Here is a 21,691-nt window from a genome sequence, read left to right as displayed (position 1 = left end):
ATTTGATATAGTACACTATTATGTCTCAGCCATTATTCTTATTTATGAAAACATGCATTAGTAAGAATTCAAAGAAAAAAAAAAAAACTGACACACAATTATCAATATACAGAAATGATAATGTCTTCCCTTTCTCACCTGTGGTACCATTATTAGAAGTGGATGCTAATATATGGTGGACCTTATGATTCCATGAAAAAAATGAAACCTCTCCTTGCGCACCAGATCCAACACTCGCAAGACAATATTTTCATGTCAAATCGCAAGCGTTTCATCTCGACAAGAATCATTTTGAAAAAGGAGGTCGAACTTCGGTTGGAACAACAAAGATGTTCAACTTGAAGATACTGATTCCATTAAAATTTACTAGAAGTAGCACGTTCATAAGCTAAGTTCGCTGACCTGCTAAATCAAAACTAACGTTTTTCTGGTTGTGGGAGATTACCTTAAAATCAAAACACCAATCCCAATCCTAGAACCGAAAACAAAGTTTATATGAATTATGTTAAATGGAGGATCAAGAAAGAAAAAGCAACCACTTGATCGACTACTTCAAAAATGAAAAGAAGGAATACTTTAAAAGAAAATTACTTTGGTAGTATAGACCCTTCTCTCGATATAGCCACCATTCGTGTACTCATCAAATTCTGCAACCATGGCAACGACATAAGTCGCACCTCTTCGGAAAGATCTTTCCCGCAAGAAGAGTAAGAGACTAAACATAAGTTGGCAGCCAAGAAGATTCAAGTCTTAATGTAGGAAAGAAAGGTGAACTGACTCGATATACAACAAACTGCTCCATACAACAAGAACAAAGATGCTTGAGAAGATAGCAAATAAGATGCTTCCAACCACAACAAGTGGCCACGAAGGATTGTTAAACCCGCAATTGGGATACAAGCTGTTTTTCAAGAAACGGGCCTTCACGCGCTTATGAGATCATGTAGCAATCTGTACCATCCTATGAAAAGCAGGTATGGACTCTTCACTATGGCAATTATGGTGTAAAGTGGAATCTCTACAAGGAGTCCTATCAGCCCCACGGAAATACATGCAGGTATGTGCACAAACCTACAAAAAGAAACAAGGTCATGGTATAAAGTATAAACAACTCTTTGATTTTAATGCGCGACAAGATATTCTTCACCATTCCCGCAATCGATATATAGTATCATTAAGAAAAATGGTGCTCAAGCAATTCATGGATTAGCTTCAAAATGAAAACCAACCAAAAAGAACACTTCGTTAATTGGAATTTTGCACTTAACTCCGGATGTAAGACCAAGAGAAAACAATCCCCTTAAAAACCTTGAAAATAAGGGCTTGAGCCCATCGATAAACTTCATTAATCACTTAAATGGAGCTTGTTTGACTTATGAATTTCAAGATTTAGAAATGATAAAGCATACCTAAGAGTTCGAAGTTTCATCCGAATCTTTGCGTAAGTCCTTTAAATAGAGTGGATAAGAATGGTTGCAGAAATCTTTAAATCTCGAACTACAATGCACCTTTGTTTTGATCAGTATCCCATGTCCCATCCTACCAATTTTTATAAAATAGTAAGAGACCCCAAGTTAGTTTTATGAACCTCAATTACGGAGCCAAGAATGAAAAGAATGACACAAATGAGAATTTAACCGTACCACAATGCGATTGCCAAAAAACTTTCCCCGATTCAGTGTCGTCCGTCGAAGGCCTCAAATGTTGACACCCAAGGCGTGAAGAACCCGTGATCCAAAGACCTAAAAGAACGCTTACAGCGATGCCGAGGCCCAACCATATGCCAAAAACACCGCAAAGCCAATAGGAGAGTGATTTTAAGTGGCACATCGAACCGATTAGTCCTACATGACAGAAACAATTAGCTGATCAGTATCAAGTAAGAAAAGAAATTATTATTACACCCAAACAATACAATTCAGATATGAAGTTCCATGGAAAATAGCTTAAAGACATTCAATTTGAAGGAAACAAAGGTTGAGGAATTTACATACTTGACAAGGGTATAAACAGTCCAAGCAACATGATAAGGAAAAAGGCCCAAAATCACTCCAACATTCCCAATTATGAGTACTAGAGCTGCAATAGGACCAAATATTACACCTGCAAATCCAAAACCCCGTCATCAAACAAACAGCTTTATAGTATGACAGAAGAAGAAAAACAATCCCCACCATCATAAAATATCAGAAATAGCAGATACAAGTTGGGAGTAAGAAGAGAAGAAGTACCTTTGAGAGCACCAAGAAGAAGAGCAGAGATAAAGGCAAAGACCACATACAAGCAGTTTAGTGAACCTTTGATAGAGTTCAACATCTTGTTACCATGAACATCAACAAAACAGGTATGAATTATCTTATAAGCTTTCCATATTGCAAAATATGGAAAGCTTATATGAATTATCTTAAATGTAGAAGAAGACTACCTTAATTCGGGGGTGGAAGATTGAAGCCACCTAGCAATAGCAATATTTGCTGAAGAAACTAAAGAGGGGAGCGAGCAGTTGGAGAGAAGAAGTGATTTTAGGGTTTTTTTTTTTTTTTTGTTACATTTGTTATTTCTATTTTCAAGATTTTGTTATTTTGTTCGGGCCAAAACCCAAAAGAAAGCCCGCCAAGAAGACTGTGAAAATTGAAAGAGTCCAATTGTGATTTTCACAATCGCCAAGAACAAATATATAGCAAATATTGAGAAAGCGTAAATATTAAATCGACTAAAGCTTATAGCAATGAATACGGCGTTGCAAATAATTCCATGTATTGTCGCGACAATGACAAACCGCGTTGCCAATGCTAAAATTCCTAAAAAATATTTGTTATTGTTTCTTAAAAATAATAAAAGGAAGCATTTGTCACGGTCAATAAAAGGGCATTTGCGGTTGCAATATGTGAATGCAAGTAAGTCGCCTTATGGAACGGAAGACATTTAGCGGCCCGGTTTGGCGCTGCAATAGATGTGTTTTAGCAACAAATTTTTAGCGTGGCAAAAGGGTGCGCTGCAAAAGAGCCCTTCTGTTGTAGTGAAACCATGCATTTTTATTGGTTACAGCCTACAACACAAAGGTTACAAGTGTCTTGATAATTCTACTGGAAGAATTTACATCTCCAGACATGTGGTTTTCAATGAACTGGAGTTTCCCTTTAAAACTTCAACTGTTTCAAATTCAATTACTTCTTTTCTTATTTATGATTTTTGTACTTACTCTGACACTTCAGAACAATCCATCTCTCCTGAAAATCAATCTATACCTAATTCTATTTCTGATTCATCTACCATTGATACATCACCCTCACCTATCATTTCTCCTACTTCTTCAAGAATTACTGACTCAAATCCTACTCATTCTATGACTACAAGATCCAAACATGGAATTTTCAAACCTAAAGTCCTTTTAACTACTAAACATCCCATTTCATATGCTTTACATTCCTCTTTGTCAGCTCTACCTACAACACCTACATATTTTTCCCAAGCTTATAAAGATCCTAACTGGAGATCAGCTATGGTTACTGAGTACAATGCTCTTATCAAAAACAAAACTTGGATTCTTGTTCCACCTGATCCAAAACAGAATGTATTGGGACATAAATGGGTGTTTAGGATTAAACAAAAGTCAAATGGCTCACTGGACAAACTTAAAGCAAGATTTGTTGCAAAAGGTTTTCATCAGAGAAGTGGTTTTGACTATCAAGAAACATTCAGCCCTGTTGCTAAGCCTGCTACAATCAAAGTTATTATCTCTTTAGCAGTGAACTCTGATTGGGATATTAGACAATTAGATGTGTCAAATGCTTTTCTTCATGGGCATCTGAAAGAGGAAGTTTTTATGTCTCAACCTCAAGGTTTTGTTGATCCTCTCAAACCAACTTATGTGTGCAAGCTACTGAAATCCCTTTATGGACTTAAACAAGCCCCTCGTGCTTGGTATGAAGAACTCTATCAAGTTCTACTCTCTTTAGGTTTTGTCACTTCTGAAGCAGATCACTCTATTTTCATTAAGAAGGAAGTCAAGTCAGTGATTTACTTATTAGTCTATGTGGATGATATTTTGATTACTGGGAATAATTCTGTCAAATATCAAGAAGTTATACATCAATTGAGTTCAGCTTTCCCTATCAAGGATCTTGGTTTTGTACAATTTTTTTTGGGTCTTGAAGTTCAAAGAAGCTCTAGAGGTTTGTTTTTGTCTCAGACAAAGTATATTCATGATCTACTTACAAGAGCAAAGATGTTAGAAGCCAAACCTTGTACTACTCCAGTGTCAACTACCTGCAGACTTGATAATCATACTGGTGAAAAGCTTGTTGATCCCACTGAATACAGGTCAATTGTAGGAAGTCTACAATATCTGACTTGGACAAGACCAGACATATCCTTTGCAGTAAACTTAGTTTGTCAGTTTATGCACAATCCAAGACTCATATGAGTACAGTTAAAAGAATCTTGAGATATCTAAAAGGTACAATTACTCATGGATTATGGTTTACTAAAGGTTCTTTACATTTAAATGCCTTTACTGATGCTGATTGGGCTGGGTGTCCTATGGATAGAAGATTCATTACAGGCTATTGCATTTTCTTAGGATCAAACCCTATCTCTTGGTCTGCTAAGAAGCAAAGACAATCAGAAGCTAGAAGCTCCACGTAAGTTTGAATCTGAGGGCTTTAGCACATACCGCCTTTAACTTTACTGGTTATGTGTATTATTTAAAGATATGCAAATTTCTCTTCCAAGGTGTCCTGTGATTCACTGTGACAATATAAGTGCAATATCTCTAGCCAATAACCCTATTTTTCATGCAAGGACAAAACATGTGGAAATTGACTACCATTATGTCAGGGAACTAGTTACAAATAACTTTTTAGATGTTCAATATCTCTGTTCCAAGGGCCAACTTGCTGATGTTCTGACAAAGGGATTATCTGCTCCAAGGTTCAAGCTGCTCATCTCCAAGCTGTCAGTCCAATCCTCTCCCTTCAGCTTGAAGGGGGGTATTAGTGATTCTCTATCATAAGTCAAAGAAAGAAGTCAAGACAAGCATAAGAAGCTTCCATTGTAACCAACTGACAGCTGTATGTAACAGAATCAGTTATAATACCTATAATGTAATCATGTATATAAATACTTCTTTGTAATAATGAAACAAACTAATCATAATACAATTTCATTCATAAATCTAGGGTTTCTATTTATTTGATTTAAAAATCAATGCAATGCTTCTTAAATTAGACTTCCAGGAATTGTTTTACTTCATAATTGATATAAAGTTTCCTATTGATTGACATAAAACTAGAAGAAATTATTTTCTAAATTACAGTACTTACTCAATTCCAGTATTTGAAGTTGTATGTTCCTCGTGACATTGCTCCGGATTCCATCTAGAAATTATTTGTTCCTCGGCAGTGTAATGCTCGAAACATGAAGATGAGACCCTATCGTGAACATTATTGATGTGAAGAAGCAACAATGTTTTGGCAACACCATCTTCAAATCGTAATGTAGCATGAAGAGAAGGCCAAGCCATCAAGTGTGTTATATCCTCATCGCCTTTCAGTACAATCACCGCGATACTCAGAGTGAACCAGAGAAGGATGATGACAGTACGCCACAAAATCCACGCCATATTTAATTTCAGATTTCACAGCCCAGTTTTTCGCTCTAAGATGAGAATAGGCCTTGTAGAAAATTGGAAACAGTTTTCTCCTTGACGTCATAAACTCCCATAGTTCATCATTCTCGAGACATTTATCTCTCCATACAACCTCAAGACACTTTAAAGAATGGAAAAGGTAAAAAGCTTCCTCCAAACTCAACTCATAGTGTTTCTTATCCTTACAGGCTGTGACAATGTGACAACCAAAGCAAGCTTGATCAAGTAAATTAGCTTGTTCAAGCTCAACTTCAAGAAGTACAGCACAATATCGATCACAGTCCCAAATACAACCATCGTGAAAGATAAATATCTAGGAAAAAAAAAACAAGCAGTGTGAGGTTCAACATCATAGTTTTCAATAATATTCATTTGATTCTCCACCCAATGTTTTTGTAAATTTTCACTCCAAGAAGAAATGAACTTTTTTATAATAGCAATTACGTCATCTTTGGTATTAGGAATGTGTATAGTTCAATTAATTTTGTAAAGAGAGAGAGTATCTGTTCCTTAATAACTGATTCCACTTCAAACACTTTTTCCGTTATTGCTTTGAAGTAGTTGAGACTTGAGACTTGTTTACGCGAAAGAGTGGCGAGAGACGGAAGTTTGACAGTGGATGTAAATTTTTCGCGTTTTTAGGTGGGGTTTGTTTGTTAGGTTAGGTAACTCTTATTTTCTCTACGCACGTGCCGGAGCAGTCTATCTGATGGTCACAATCGCTGCTTGTTGATTGACTTAAAATCATGTATCTTTGTGATCAAAAGAGTTCATATGTTATAGAGTCTAGACTCTATAATACTAGTTATTTTCAAGACCATCTATTATAAGTCATTAAAACCTTTTTTTTTCTTTAACTTAATTTTCAAACTTGAAACGTGTTCAAGACTTTAAAATCATAACCACAAGATTAATTGAAAAAAAAAAAAAAAAAAATCGTTGTAAGCGTATTTGACTGTCACGTAAAGGTCCATTTTGCTGTCATGTTCAGACTTCTCTATTTAAACACAACTAGTTTTGAGACTTGAGACAACGAACGAACCTTACTTTTTTCAGTACATGCATTACGATTTATTTTTTTTAGTACTTCTCTGATTAAGCTTCCACAAACTCAAGCATGGCTAGTGTCTTGACTAGAGATCAGATTTCTGAGTTTCGGGAAGTCTTTCTTTATTCGACAATGATGGAGATGGTGAGTTCTTCCTGTGTCCGATCATGCGTTTAAACTTCAAACTGTGCAGATATCTGTTTCATTACTCTTTAATTTGTAAACTGTCCGGTTTGTATATTACTTATATATGATGGATACACAGATAGATCTTCCCTTAAACCCTGTATGCAATATAATCTTAAATACATTAAAGTGATCTCTATTGACCTATAACATAAGAGCAGAACATGAAATGTGTATGTGTGTTAATTAAGCAAGTAATTCTGAATTCGACTATATTTGTCTCCTTCTTTTTGTGGTATTTTAATAAAAAGTTTTTTTTTCTGAATTATTTTCAATGAATTGATCTGCTCTTTAGGTTGCATTACTATTGAGGAGCTAGCAACAGTCATTCAGTCATTGGATCAAAACCCGACGCAGGAGGAACTCCAACAAATGATTGGCGAAGTTGACTTAAATAGGAATGGAACAATCGAGTTTGGAGAGTTCTTGAATCTCATGGCAGAAAAGATTAAGGTTAGGAGGATAAAAAAAAAAAGAGAAAACCATAACGAGTCTACTTATAATTCTGTCCATACTATATTACTAATGCTGTTTGCTGTGCTTTTCCTACAGGAAGTTGATGCTGACGAAGAGCTGAAAGAAGCTTTCAGAGTATTTGACAAAGATCAAAATGGCTTCATATCTGCTAATGAGGTAAAACTCTTCTATTAGAGTGTATGTTTTAGCTCTTTTCGGGATGCAGGATTGCCGCGTTTAGTTAATCACTTCTGCTAACTACGTAAAGGTATCAGTCCCATTGGACGACCATTTAAATTGTAATATATATCTGGCTTCTTAGAGGCCATTAACATCGTTTACACGAATTACGGTTAACTGAGAGAAAGAAATTCCACGTGTATGATGTGTCGACATCATGCATATTTCTAGTTGATCCATACCTAGAATCAACGTACACCAAAATGAGCATACGTAGCTAATACGTAAAAAACATATGTGAATTCACATTGTTCAAGTCCAGAGTACTTTTTGTTGTACCTAATATAATGTTTGTTTTTTCACGTTTACAGCTGAGGCACGTAATGATCAGTCTTGGTGAGAGTCTTACAGATGAAGAGGCCAACCAAATGATAAAAGAGGCCGATTTGGATGGTGATGGCCAAGTCAATTATGAGGAATTTGTGAGGATGATGTTGGCCGTGTGATTCATGTTTTGGTGAAAAGTGGAATCCTGACGATTCATATGCTTCCTTTCCTTGAGATCAGATCAGCCATTATATCCTTAATCTTTATATCCTTAACCGTATACATAGAGGATTAGAGGACAGAGCATGTCGTTTGAGGGGCGCGCATGTGTAAAGATGTAAACAAAAGAACAGTCTACCTAAACAAGCATAATATGTATATAACATAAGCTATTCGGTCTATTATATGCATTTTGAATGGTGACTAGGATCCACGCATTTAACAACAATCCGTGAAGCTCAAACTGTGGAGGATATATACAATATGTTATATATTTTCTTTGCTAAAGGTATAGTATATAATTGTATTGACTAGCCAAAAGTGAAAAGTGTTACAAATGAAAAGAATGAAGCAAAATAATATGTAGTTGTATATGGTGAGGCATACCAACTATATACATAGATTACAACAAGTAAGAAATATGTATTATGCCATGTCTTGATGTTCAATCCTAGCAGCTAGGAAATCTGGTCTTCCATCCCTCCATTGAGTGTGTCCTTTGGGTAGAGATGCACCTTTGCGTGCATCAGCACCAAAGTTGCACTCCTGCCATGTGGAAGAGATGTGTAGCCACTCAACCTCATTTTTGAACCTGCTCCATAAAGATCTGGCTTTCCAATGCACTTGGTTTGTATTGAATATAATGCTTGAACTGCTGCGCTTGATTGAATCTGTTACTATCCATATTCTCTTCCAACCTTGTTGAATAGCCTTGGCTAAACTCAATGCAATATAGCTTGACTTTCAGCCACAAAGTTGGTCTCCACTCCTAGTCCACCGACGAATGACCCCAGCACAATGATGTCACTGTCTCTGAACAAGGACCACCATCCGGCACTTCCTGAATTTCCCATTGAAGAACCATCCGAGCACTGATTTTAATGACCATAGTTGGTGGATGGAGGTAGCCAATAGCACTCCATCATCATGATCTTGGGCGCTCTCCTCAATTCCCCTTGTAGACCCAATCCATGTAGAACGGAGAGATCAGCTGTTGTGTTATCCTGTGTCCCTTAGAGAGGTTATAGGCTCTGTATATTGCTTTTCTTATTTGAATGCAGTAGAACGCGTAACTTCACTGGCCCTTGTCATACATGATCCTGTTTCTATTTTTCCAACTACAAGGCTAGTAAGCGGCCATCCAATACGTAATATTGTAAAGAGACTTAATTACCAAGTCTTTGGTGTCATTTTTGAGTATTTATTAGAATTGACTTTAAAATGAAAGTGGAAGAAACTTAAAAAATTGACAACCAATAATCTCGGTACATGTGTGCAGTCTAGTTTTTTCAGAACAGTATCCAAGGCTCTCCTCAGTACAGGGGCAATTGTCAACTGATCCTAATAAGAAAAGGACTCTCCTCAGTTGCATTGTCATTATCGTTCAAATCTCAATCCGACGTCATAACATGAATGCCAAATCCAATCAACTCTCTGCTTTTTTAGGAACCTTCATCATCTTTGACAGAGATTAGAGATCTTGATAGTGGACCATCTACCAACACAACCCAAGCTCTCAAAACATCTTAGTTTCACTTAAATTTCAACCAATGAACTTTTGTTGAATTTGCACGTATATTATTAGTGGCAGCCTATTAGCCTAAGATGCATACTTCTTCTTAAATCCCATACCGAGCCATTCCTTAGATTCAAAAGGTTGAATGTTACTTATATTAAACCCGTCCTACGAATGGGTACTGTTATATTAAATTATTATAAAAAATATTAGCAATTATGTATAGCTATGAGATATGAAAATTATATTAATCACTCATTCAAATTTCTTACACCACTCTCTATAAAAAAAAGCACCAAACCTTGATAAAACCCATCGATTTCTTTTTGTTGTTAGGTTTAATAATAGAAGTTTGATTGAAGTTTTGTGAGAATTCCCAATGTGGCAAAGATAATATTGAAGCTACTTGAATAGCAAGACATTCCCAATCATAATAAAATAATTATGATAAACATTACTTAAAATTCAAAATTATATTTGTCGAGACATTTATTCCCTACATATAATACAAACATGTTTTAGGGTTATTAGTTCAATGATTTGCATCCGTTTTTTTGATTTTCCATTAATTATTCTTTCGAGGTTAGTTTAGGGATGTCCATCTTGCCTAAATCCCCAAAACTCGAACAAAATACTCCAAGACCGAACCATGCCCGAACCCGAACCTGAACCCAAACCAAATACATAGGGTAGAGTTGGGTCACCCTCTCCAAACCTGGACCGACCCGATAATTTATCCCTAAACCCGTTAAAAGGGCTAAAAAACCCAAAACCGAACCCGGACCGAAATCGAACCCCAAATCCGGTTTCAATTGCATACTACTAATCTCATATAAAAGAATGAGTTAGATAAATATTTGGATTATGATCTCATTTATGTTTACAATGATGAGTTATTTAATATATTGGATTATGAAAAAATTTATGTCGGGATTTCCAATTTTTTCAGTAATTGCACGTGATCATGTGTCTATAGTTCATTCTGAGTCCATATATTTTTAAATCATATCAAATAATTATGTCTGAGTATAGGTGATAATTACTTCCAAGTTTATTATAAGTTTTATTTTGTTTGAAGGATTGGTAGATAGCTGAAGAAGGAATAAAATGTAGATATATATTTCAAATAAAGTTTCTTATTGTCTTCTTTCTTCATTTATATCGGGCTTTATCCTACCCAAAACCTGAACCCGAGCCCGATGGGTACCCGAAATATAGGTTTAGGGTAGGGTTGGGTCACACTTCTCAACAAAATACCCGACCCGCTGAAAACCGGTTCGGGTTTGGGTAACCCAATACCCGTTCAAAACCCAAAAAGTCAGGTTCGGCCCAGGTCAGGTTGGGTACCCATTTGGGCATCCCTAGGTTAGTTCAATGTAATACGTTGCATTTAGCTTTCAATTTCTCATTAATTATTCTTTGAGGTTAGTTCAATGTAGTTGCATAAAGTTTCCGATTTTTCGTTAATTATTATTTGAGGTTAGTTCAGTGCAATTTCATTGAATTTATGATTTCTTTTAGTTATTCATTAAGGTTAATTCAATACAGTTGCATCCAATTTTCGATGTTTTGTTAATTTGTCTTTGAGATTAGTTCATCGTGATTTGCATCCGATTCCAATCTCCGTTAATTACTCTTTTGAGATTAGTTCAATACATATGCATCCAGTTTTTTGATTTCCGTTAATTATTTTTCTAGGTTAGTTCGATAGTTTATAATTTCTAGTTATTTATGCTTTAAGGTCAGTGCGATGCAGTTACATCTGGCTTCCGATTTCCAGTTAACTATTATTTGAGGTTATTTCAATGCATTTGCATCCAATTTCTGATTTCCCGTTAGTTAATCTCTGATTTTAGTTTAATGCAGTTGCATCCAATTTCTAATTTTCCATTAATTATTCTTTGAGGTTAGTTCAATGCAGTTGCATCCAATTTTCAATTTTATGTTAATTGTTCTATGAGATTAGTTCAATGCATTTGCATCAAGTTTTTTATTTTCTGTTAATTATTTTTTGAGGTTAGTTCAATGCAGTTACATCAAATTTATAATTTCCTATTAAATTAATTATTTATTTAAGTTAGTTAGGTCGCGTTTTACCCATTTTCCAATGTTTAGTTAATTAGTCATATTGAGATTAGTTCATTACATTTGCATCCGGGGTTTCGATTTTCCATTAATAACTCTTTTTAAGGTTAGTTCAATATATCTCAGATCTAGTTCGATTATTTATGCTTTGAGTTTAGTTCGATGCAATTACATCCGGTTTCTAGTTTTTCGTTAACTATTATTTGAGATTATTTCAATGCATTTGTATTTAGTTTCCGATTTCCCACCAATTATTCTATGAGGTTAGTTTCAATGCAACAGATTCGGTTTTGATTTTCTGTTAATTATTTTTTGAGTTTAGTTCAATGCATTTGCATCCAGTTTAATTTTCGGGTTCCCATTAATTATTATTTGAGGTTTGTTTGATGTATTTGTATACTGTTTTCGATTTTTCGAAATATTTTTCAAGGATTTGCATCCAATTTCTAATTTCCGTTAGTTATTCTCGGACGTTAGTTTAATGCAATTGCATTAAGTTTCTGATTTCTAGTTAATTACTTTTTTAGTTTAGTTTGTTGTATTTGCATAAAGTTTCCGATTTCGCGTTAATTACTTTTTGAGCTTAGTTATGTATTTGAATCCAGTTTCCGATTTTCTTTTAATTGTCCAATGTGGTGTGTAATACCAACTTCTATCGATCCATCTTTAGTGTCCTTACAAACATGACATAAAAATAAATTATGATTGATTTACTATGTGGGATCATCAAAGATTATCCAGTTCTCGATTTCAAGATTAATTATTCTTTAAATTATGCATGACTCACTATGTGGAATCTTCAAAGATTATCTACTTAATAGGTGTTAGTTGTTATATTAATTATTCTGAAAAATATTTGCAAAATATGTAACTATTATATATTAATATTATATTGATAACTCATCTAAATTTCTTATAATGTGAAAACCTCACTCTCCATTAAAAAAAAGAACTTCGCTTTGATAAAACCCGTCAACTTCATTTTGTTGTTTGATTGAAGTTTTATGAGATTGCCTAATAAGGCTTAAATTTATATATATTGAAGCTACTTGAATAGTAATGATTTCCCAATCATAATGGAAAGAGATAAGATAAACACCATTTTAAATGCAAAACTATACTTATCAAGACATTTCCACAACATATAACTCACCAACTATGTTTTGAGGTTAGTTCAATGCATTTGTATCAAGTTTTTGATTTTCTGTTATTTATATTTTGAGGTTAGTTCAATGCACGCAGTTGCATCTAATTTATGATTCCCGTTATTTATTTTTTGAGGTTAGTTCAATGCAGTTGCATCCAATTTCCAATTTATTGTTAATTATTCTTTGCGGTTAGTTCAATACATTTGCATCCAATTTTCAATTTCCTATTAATTGTTATTTGAGGTCAGTTCAATACATTTGCATCGAGTTTCTGATTTCCCGTTAATTATTCTGTGAGATTAATTTAATGCATTTGCATCCAATTTCCAATTTATCGTTTATTATTTGATACGGTTGCATTTGCATCTAGTTTATGATTTCCCATTAATTATTGTTTGAGGTTAGTTCAATGAATTTGTATACAGTTTCCAATTTTCTGTTAATTATTTCTTGAGGTTAGTTCAATGTATTTGCATCTAATTTATTTTTTGAGATTAGTTCAGTGCAGTTGCATCCGGTTTCCGATTTCCCGTTAATTATTATTTAAGATTAGTTCCATGCATTTGCATTATGTTTCCAATTTATAATTATTTTTTCTTCGAGATTAGTTCAATACAATTTAATTTAATCTTTGAGTTTTAGTTCAATACATTTGCATCCAGTTTTCGATTTCCCGATAATTATTTTTTTATGTATTTGCATCCAAATTTTGATTTCTCATTAATTATTCTTTGAGGTTAGTTTAATACATTTGTATTCATATTCCGATTTTCTATTAATTACTTTTTAAGATTAGCTTAATTTTTGCATTTGCATCAAGTTTCCGATTTCCCGTTAAATATTATTTGAAGTTAGTTCGATGCATTTACATCCATTTTGGTTCTCCATTTTTGTTATTCATTCCATTAATTTTATATATATATATATATATATATATATATATATATCATATATATATATATATATATATATATATATATATATATATATATATATATATATATATATATATATATATATACCAAAATGTCACACCCCAAATTTCCAGACAATATTTAAAACAATTATATTTAATTATCTGGAAACCCGGGGTGAAACAAAACCCAAAACCCTGTTATCAAACACGATATATACAAAAACTGAAATCAAAAGAAACGAAAAGGAAAAAAATCCTTAAATTACATTATTAAACTATAAAGAAACTAACCCACTCTTCAGAAAATCTTAAACCAGAAGACTCCAAGAGCAACTCCAAATCACGTCTCCTTATCCACTGCACTCCACCATCTATGTTCCCAAGAACACACCCACGTTGCAAAACAAAGCAAACATGGGTCAGCAAATTGAATTTGCTGGTATGAGTAGACTAACAACAAAATATATAATAATCTTTTAAATGAATAAATGTAACATTTCAAACAATTTCAACTTGGAAGACAATATAGTTCCGTTTTTTCAAAAAGCGGGTGTAGTTTCTTCCCAAGTAAGATTTCACCCCCAACATACAAATTCCAAGAATCTCATATAACAGTACTCGTCATTCCAACTTTCCAAAATAACTCACAATACAATACCACTTATATTCCATTTATTAAATGCACATATGACAACCTAATTAAATATGTGTTTGGTATACCTTACCTTTAAGCCAACACGTCGTCTTAGGGTAGGATATTTACGTCCCTGCAGAAAAGATTAATAGATCCTACCCTCCTGCAAAACAGAGTTAGACATCACAATAAAATGATTTATCTCAGCCAGTCAAAATTCCATTAATAACCAAACCTCATTTAAGACAATTAAGTCTAATTGATATTACCTGGTTCGTCCCGCATATTCGGGGAATACCACTTATCATAATACCTTCATCAAGGGTAGTCATTCATATGACATCATTACGTCATAAAGTTTCTGCGTGCATAACCATAGATCTCAGACTATCACAAGTCATTAATAGTTTCGTAATAACATATCAAGTTATAGTCATTTCACAGTCACATAGAAATCACAATCATTTACTAATATTATTTACCGTTACACTTCATATCCATAACATTACACAATTCATATACTTTTACTTTAGTATCACTCGTCTACTTATGAGAACGAGGAAAAGTCACAACCAAGGAGTACATTCATCCCTTGTGAGTGTCAACTCATACAAACCACGTAAGCATTTAGCATAAGAAATCATATACATCATATGCAATAACTCCATCACACGTAAAATCAATATTTTACTTTGCTTATTAATTATCTCGTTGACTCATTTATTCAAAGACACAGCCCAACCTTTAGTTCCTACTCCACGATTTGCACTACACACATTTGCCAAATCACACATATCCGTGTGCCTCACTCACACCGAGTACCACTACAAGACATATGTCCCAAGCGGGATATCGCCTCCAGGAAACATATTTTTATCTTGTAAACTCGTAACTTGTGAGTCACAGCCATCTCTGGGCTTTCCATACACATAATCACAAAGCCTCCTTTGGGCATAACAAAATATCAGGTCATTCATGGCACATTCAATGAATACCTTGGGTCATTCCCACCACATTCAAAGAATACCCATCATAACACTAACGGGCCATTCATGGCACATTCAATGAATGCCCTGAGTCATTCCCGCCACATTCAAGGAATACCCAAACCTACATTCCCGTACATTCAAGGAATATGACCAACCCGCAAGGCGAATACCTTAGTTCCTCTCTAGGGCAGTCCAAACTATTGGGTCATTCATGGCACATTCAATGAATACCCGGGTCATTCATGGCACATTCAATGAATACCCATCTATCACATGACATCACAAGTCATAATATCTCATTACCAAATCCTCGAGGCATGGGAGAGTTCTAAAGATGTGGGCTTACACTTTAAAACATTATTATCACTTATAATTATACTAGCATTACTCATGTCAAAACAGACCACACATGTAGAGAGTTATTTTGCGTGTCAAGGCAAATCAAGCACTTAAGCATCATTTAATGTAAACAGACTTATAATCAAACAAATACAATTTACATAACCACACTCATATATACAATATTGTAAACAAATATTTCATTAACCCAAATTCAAGTCCACACACACTAATGTCCAAAACAGATCTACATATACTAAAGTCTATATTCATATACAACTTCTATCTCACACATATATATTTATGTAGTATCAAAACAACAATACTTTTTAACACAATCACATAGTTATCACACAAACTAATATATATATTATAGATATAGTGACTGCACCTGTACATAAGGCTGCCTACGTATCCAATCTTTTAAGATAAGAATCAAGCCTTACGTAGCTCTTAACCAATTCTCCAAATATTTTAATAATCACGATAAAATAAAACATATAGATATATTTTCATTCCACACCAATATTTTCACAATAGTAAGAATATATCGAAAGTATAATAACCACTGACCATCTAATGCCATCATGTAACCACCCAACTATATCTATTTTAAACTTGAGCTAATTCTAACAACCTTGTTAATCCGTGCCTTGACAGACAACCCACCATTGGATCTGCCTAAAATTTGTATATGTCATTTAACTGGATATCAAGAATCTATGGATTAAATTTGAGGTCAATCCGATAATAGGTTGACCTCCATCTAAACAGAAACAAAGGACTGCACCCATCAGTTTTCTGGTGTAGTTTCTACTACGACTAGTCCCACTAATGGAAGCCTCGACAGATATCAAGCCATTGGATAAATCTAAAAATCTAATATGGAAGACTAAAATGTGTCAGGAAACTATAGATTAAATTTCATACAAATCCGAGTACGGAAAGGTCACCATCTAAGAAGAAACAAAAGACTGCACACTGCAGTTTTTCTGGTGTAGAAACACTAGGACCTGTCATGCTTATGCGCACCTCGACAAAAAATCCAACCGTTGGATCTGTCTAAAATTTTAATATGTCAGACTACAATGTGTCAGGAAACTATAGATTAAATTTCATACAAATCCGAGTATGGAAACGACACCATCTAAGCAGAAATAAAAGACTGCACACTGCAGTTTTTCTGGTGTAGAAACACTACGACGTGTCACGCTTATGCGCGCCTCGACAGAAATCCAACCGTTGGATCTATCTAAAATTTTAATATGTCAGACTACAATGTGTCAGGAAACTATGGATTAAATTTGAGAGACATCCGTGTGCGGAAAGATCTCCATCTGAACAGAATTAAAAGACTGCACAGACAACTTTTCTAGAATGGTGTTTACTGTTAACTGTTCATCTTCTTTACAAAACTCTATACAATTTATTAATGGCTTTATCCTCCCAATATACAATCCATATGATCACACATAACAAACAACATATCCTATTTCTATGGAAACAATAAAAGAAATAAATATAACTCACCTTATTAAGTCTACAAGATGTAAACAACTATGAATATCAATAGTGCGGTGAGCCCAATACTTTGCGTCCCATTTTTCTCTTTTCTTCCTCTTCCCCTTTTTTTTTATTGGAGGCTAGGGTTTTGATTTTGAATAATCATATTTTTACAGAGAAAATTCGCAGCTCTTATTTATTCCATGTTTTAAGTCTGTTTAAGGTAACCTATGGGCCTCCAATGGGTCTAAAAACACCCAAGGTCCATACCTATATGAATGGGTACATTTTAACAATCTTTTCAAGCCTAAAATGATTATAAAATACCCACATAAGTTCTAACAAACAATTCAAGTAAAAACATTAACTTTTTTTTTTTGAAAATCAACAATAGCTAAACAAATTCTAGAATAAGCTAGACTTCATAATATAATAGTTATTTTCAATCAAATAATTTAATTTATGTTGTTTAAAAATTGGGGTTGTTATAATATACACACCTTAAATGAATCTCGTCTCGAGATTCTAGAAAAGAATGTAGATTAACCAAACAAACATATGCCAAGCAATAATTCTTCTAAGTTAACTGATCATATCTCAATGACTGAATTTTATGTGATAATCTAAAACATGTCAGCAAGGTTAATTACACTTCATTTACAGCTTGCACCAAAAGGTCATGATAAACAAATATTAGAAATTAGATATAAGTGTATACCCAAGTATACACACCTTAAAAGGAATACACATATACAATAATGTATAACCTTACATGTGGACATACGTAAATTAAAACCACGTATTGAGAAACACTCCTTTATACGAAAATGCGAAAGACCAAAATCCAAAACGGGAACAAACAAACTTGAAAACAACAAGAAAACTTAACACCATAAAAACACTCCTACTACCCATTACCACAATCCGAGGATCACCTAGACCTTCTCATTCTAGGCTAACCTAGGCTCTGATACCAAAATGTCAAAATGTATATATATATATATATATATATTTATATATATATATATATATATATATATATATATATATATATATTTTATTACTAGCGATTCCGTTTACATTATAGTGTTGAAAAATTATAAATTCATAAATTTAATTGGAATATATCGTAATTATTATGGCCAGAATTGTGATTTTTGGAATTCATAACTATGAATAAATGTCTAATTTTCCACAATGGATGACGCATCAAATCGAAAGGGTTTTAAGAAAATCGTTTATGGTGGAAACTATTGTTTTTAACAATTTAGTTTTTTGTCTCATATTTTTTTTCTTCATAATTAGCTATATTGTTTAGGAAAAGGCGGAGACTCTGTGAAACTCTAAATGAGATTGTTTTTTTTCGTAATTAGCTATAGTGTTTAGGAAAAGTTAAAGACTATATGAAACTCTAAATGAGATTGTTTCCTTATTTATATCATATTTTTTTATAATTAATAGTACAGTTTAGAAAAAACTGGAGTCTCTGCAAGTGTTCCAAAAAGTAGATTGGTGAGGGTATAACTATAATATATATATAAGGAATTAGAATATGTCGTAATTATTGTAGTCGGAATTGTGAATTTTGGAATCCTTAACTATGAATAAATGTCTAAATCTCACAGTGGATGGCGCATCAAATCGAAAGGGTTTTAGGAAAATCGTTTTCGGTGGAAACTATTATTTTTAGCAATTTAGTTTTTTTTTTTTTTTTTTTTTTTTTTTTTTTTTTTTTTTTTTTTTTTCATAATTAGCTATATTATGTAGGAAAAGTTTGAGACTTTATGAAACTCTAAATATGATTGTTTTTTTTCGTAATTAGCTATAGTGTTTAGGAAAAGTTAGAGACTCTGTGAAACTCTAGATAGGATTGTTTCCTTTTTTATATCCTACTTTTTTATAATTACTAATAGAGTTTAGAAAAACCTAGAGTCTCTAGGAGTGCTCCAAAAAATAGATTGGTGAGGGTACAACTATAATATATATCTAAAGATAAAGATAAATATTTGTTTCTTATTTTATCTCTACTTTTTTTCTTAACTAGCCATGACACGTGGGCGCTCTAAAAATGCTTCCTCAATTGAAATTGAAGAGGGTTGAGCTATAATATCTTGACAAGGTTTTAGACCCGGCCATATGGCCGGAATCATTTCTAAAATTCACATCCTCTAAATTTTTGTGAGGAATTCAATGACTGATAATTATTAGCATAAGTTTTTAGAGTTGATTTAGCAATGTTTTTTTTATTGAAGTCGTATAAAATTTTATTGTCAGATGTTATTGACTTATTAGAATTGTGATGTATTAGGAAACTTTTTAAGATTAAGAGTTCATATTGTATTAGAAAACTTCTTATGATTAATTAAGACTGTCCACGTGGCATATCTATGTCTGAAGAATGCGCCACCTAGGAAAGAGACTATCCACATAAGATGTACTATGCTTTAATATAGAGAGAGGTGATAGTCGAACCCACTCTCCACTATCGAGTAGGCAAATTGAAATCTCCCTATTTAATTTATAAACACCTCCCTCACACAAAAATTAGAAACCACCCTCTTTATTAATAATTTAGAAGAACCTCCCTAATGTAACTTAAATTATATAATTATTTTCCATTTTTCTCCCTGAATTTAGAACAAGCCCTCTTTTATTAATAATTTAGAGAAAAATTGATGCGCCTCCCATATATAATTACAATTAGAATCCAAAAAAACCATGCAAATTATCGATCTCGAATAACGGGCTTCAAGACTTCAAGAAAAAAAAAACCTCGATGCCTAGCACAGTTTGCATACTTGTATTTATATATATAAAGACAAGGGGTAATTGCATCGTCGTATATACACTATCGCCTTGGTACCAAACTAATCAAAGCTATAATACGCAAATTAGGTCTAGCATACCCATTTGCTGGCTTAGAAGAAGATGAAAACTTTCCGCTTGTTCCAGAACGAGAACAGACGTTGGGAATTTGGGTTAAAAATTGAATTGCCCGGATTTCATGGGGGTTTACTACCGGAGGATGAACTGATTGATTTGATCGGTACAGTGGAGGAGGTCATGGATTTCAAGGAGGGGCAAGAGACCAAATGGGTTGCACTGGTAGCGACAAGGTTTCATGGTCGTGCTATGGTGTGGTGGCAGCAGTTGAAGGTAATTACATGTGCAAGAAAAGGTAAACGGATATGATCGACTGCTAGCTATTGTTTGATCAACAACAGCAGCATATGGATTAGCAGACTCAAGCCACTCAACAGCTTGTGAAAGGCCAGAGATTTGTCCAACTTGAACTAAATAACAATGATAAAAACAAAGACAATGCGCACAAGCAACAAAGCAAGCACCTAAACCACCGAGACACTATCATGTGCGTCCATATACGCATCTGCTAGATCCTGTACTGCATCAAACATGCAGCCTAAAGACTCAGCTAGCCACTGACGCAGAACATTCATTACCCGTGATTTCCTTTCTCTTTTATAAAAATTGACTGTGGGAAAGCATGATGTGGAAAAACTTGTGAAGAGCTTATTAACACTAACAAGCAAAAAGTTCAGTCTACACTTGACCAATTCTACAAAACGTTTGACAGTTGTAATAAAACGTTAAACAGTTACATTCTTTTGAGAAACAGAACAAAAATTAGATAAACGGAATAATGATCTGAATTATGTTTTCATTTCCAGAGAGGCAACTCAACAAAAACATACAAGAAATATGCAAGAGTAATGTCCACTTCAGAATTAGATTCACAATATAGCAGAACATTATGGGGATACATTACACCATAGGGTAACAAAGCTGCTTGAAGTACAATCTTCCTCCAACTATGCAAGTACAATCACACAAGATGGAGAAATAATTCTTATATATGAAATTATGAATCAATATCACATAATCCTGTAAACCGATCAAAAAAGAATACAAAGATTGACAAACCACAACTGCAAAGGTGCACAATCACTCTTTATATAATTATTTTGATTCTATGTTTCCAGCAAATATCTTGCTCTGTAGTCTCATTTTCTTTACCCAAACTCTCTCCCCCATGACACAAAAATGTTGAAAACATGTGAACAAAAAACATCTCAACGTATACAAACATACGAAGACCTCAGTGGATATCTTATGTACCACACATGCAGACACTGAAGAAGAAAGGCCTAGGCTTGCGTTTCTCTCCTCCTTGGGAAGCGATAGCCATGACTGTGTAATTGTGAGAATTCGATTTTCTTCAATTGCGTTGTTTGCAACTAGTCTCTCTTGTTCCTGTTGTGACCCAGCAGAATAGCTTTCTTCCTTCAAGAAGCTGAAAAGTGGAATGTTTGACTTCCCAGAGTCGGTTCTTCCCAACGTCACGACTTGCTTTTCTTCTGAAATTTGATGCTGTCCTAGCTTTTCACTATAGCTTTCTTGATCTTCTTTGAATGCTGAAGGAACAGTTTCTGCAATTATAGAGTCAACATTACTAGCAACGGTTTCTGAACCATAG

The 21,691-nt window shown here is 34.0% G+C and overlaps 1 long non-coding RNA gene and 2 pseudogenes across 2 annotated transcripts; 1 reads left to right on the top strand and 2 right to left on the bottom strand.

Annotated features, from left to right (window-relative positions):
- Positions 1-587: 587 nt before the first annotated feature.
- On the bottom strand, positions 588-2,343 carry LOC147499871 (putative membrane protein At3g27390; annotated as a pseudogene).
- A 4,409-nt stretch (positions 2,344-6,752) lies between these two features.
- Positions 6,753-8,248, top strand: LOC147499870 (calmodulin-2-like; annotated as a pseudogene). Its single transcript, XR_015196108.1, has 4 exons — positions 6,753-6,842; positions 7,180-7,337; positions 7,437-7,517; positions 7,892-8,248. The product of XR_015196108.1 is annotated as a calmodulin-2-like (transcript).
- A 5,591-nt stretch (positions 8,249-13,839) lies between these two features.
- LOC147499869 (uncharacterized) lies at positions 13,840-14,947 on the bottom strand. Its single transcript, XR_015196109.1, has 3 exons — positions 14,635-14,947; positions 14,457-14,528; positions 13,840-14,102 (listed from the first exon to the last, which is right to left on the bottom strand). It is a non-coding gene; the product is annotated as an uncharacterized LOC147499869 (long non-coding RNA).
- Positions 14,948-21,691: the final 6,744 nt, after the last annotated feature.

This window comes from Coptis chinensis, chromosome 5, assembly GCF_015680905.1.
Source record: "Coptis chinensis isolate HL-2020 chromosome 5, ASM1568090v1, whole genome shotgun sequence".
In the NCBI taxonomy this organism is placed as follows: domain Eukaryota; kingdom Viridiplantae; phylum Streptophyta; class Magnoliopsida; order Ranunculales; family Ranunculaceae; genus Coptis; species Coptis chinensis.
This window is presented reverse-complemented; position numbering and strand designations above follow the sequence as displayed.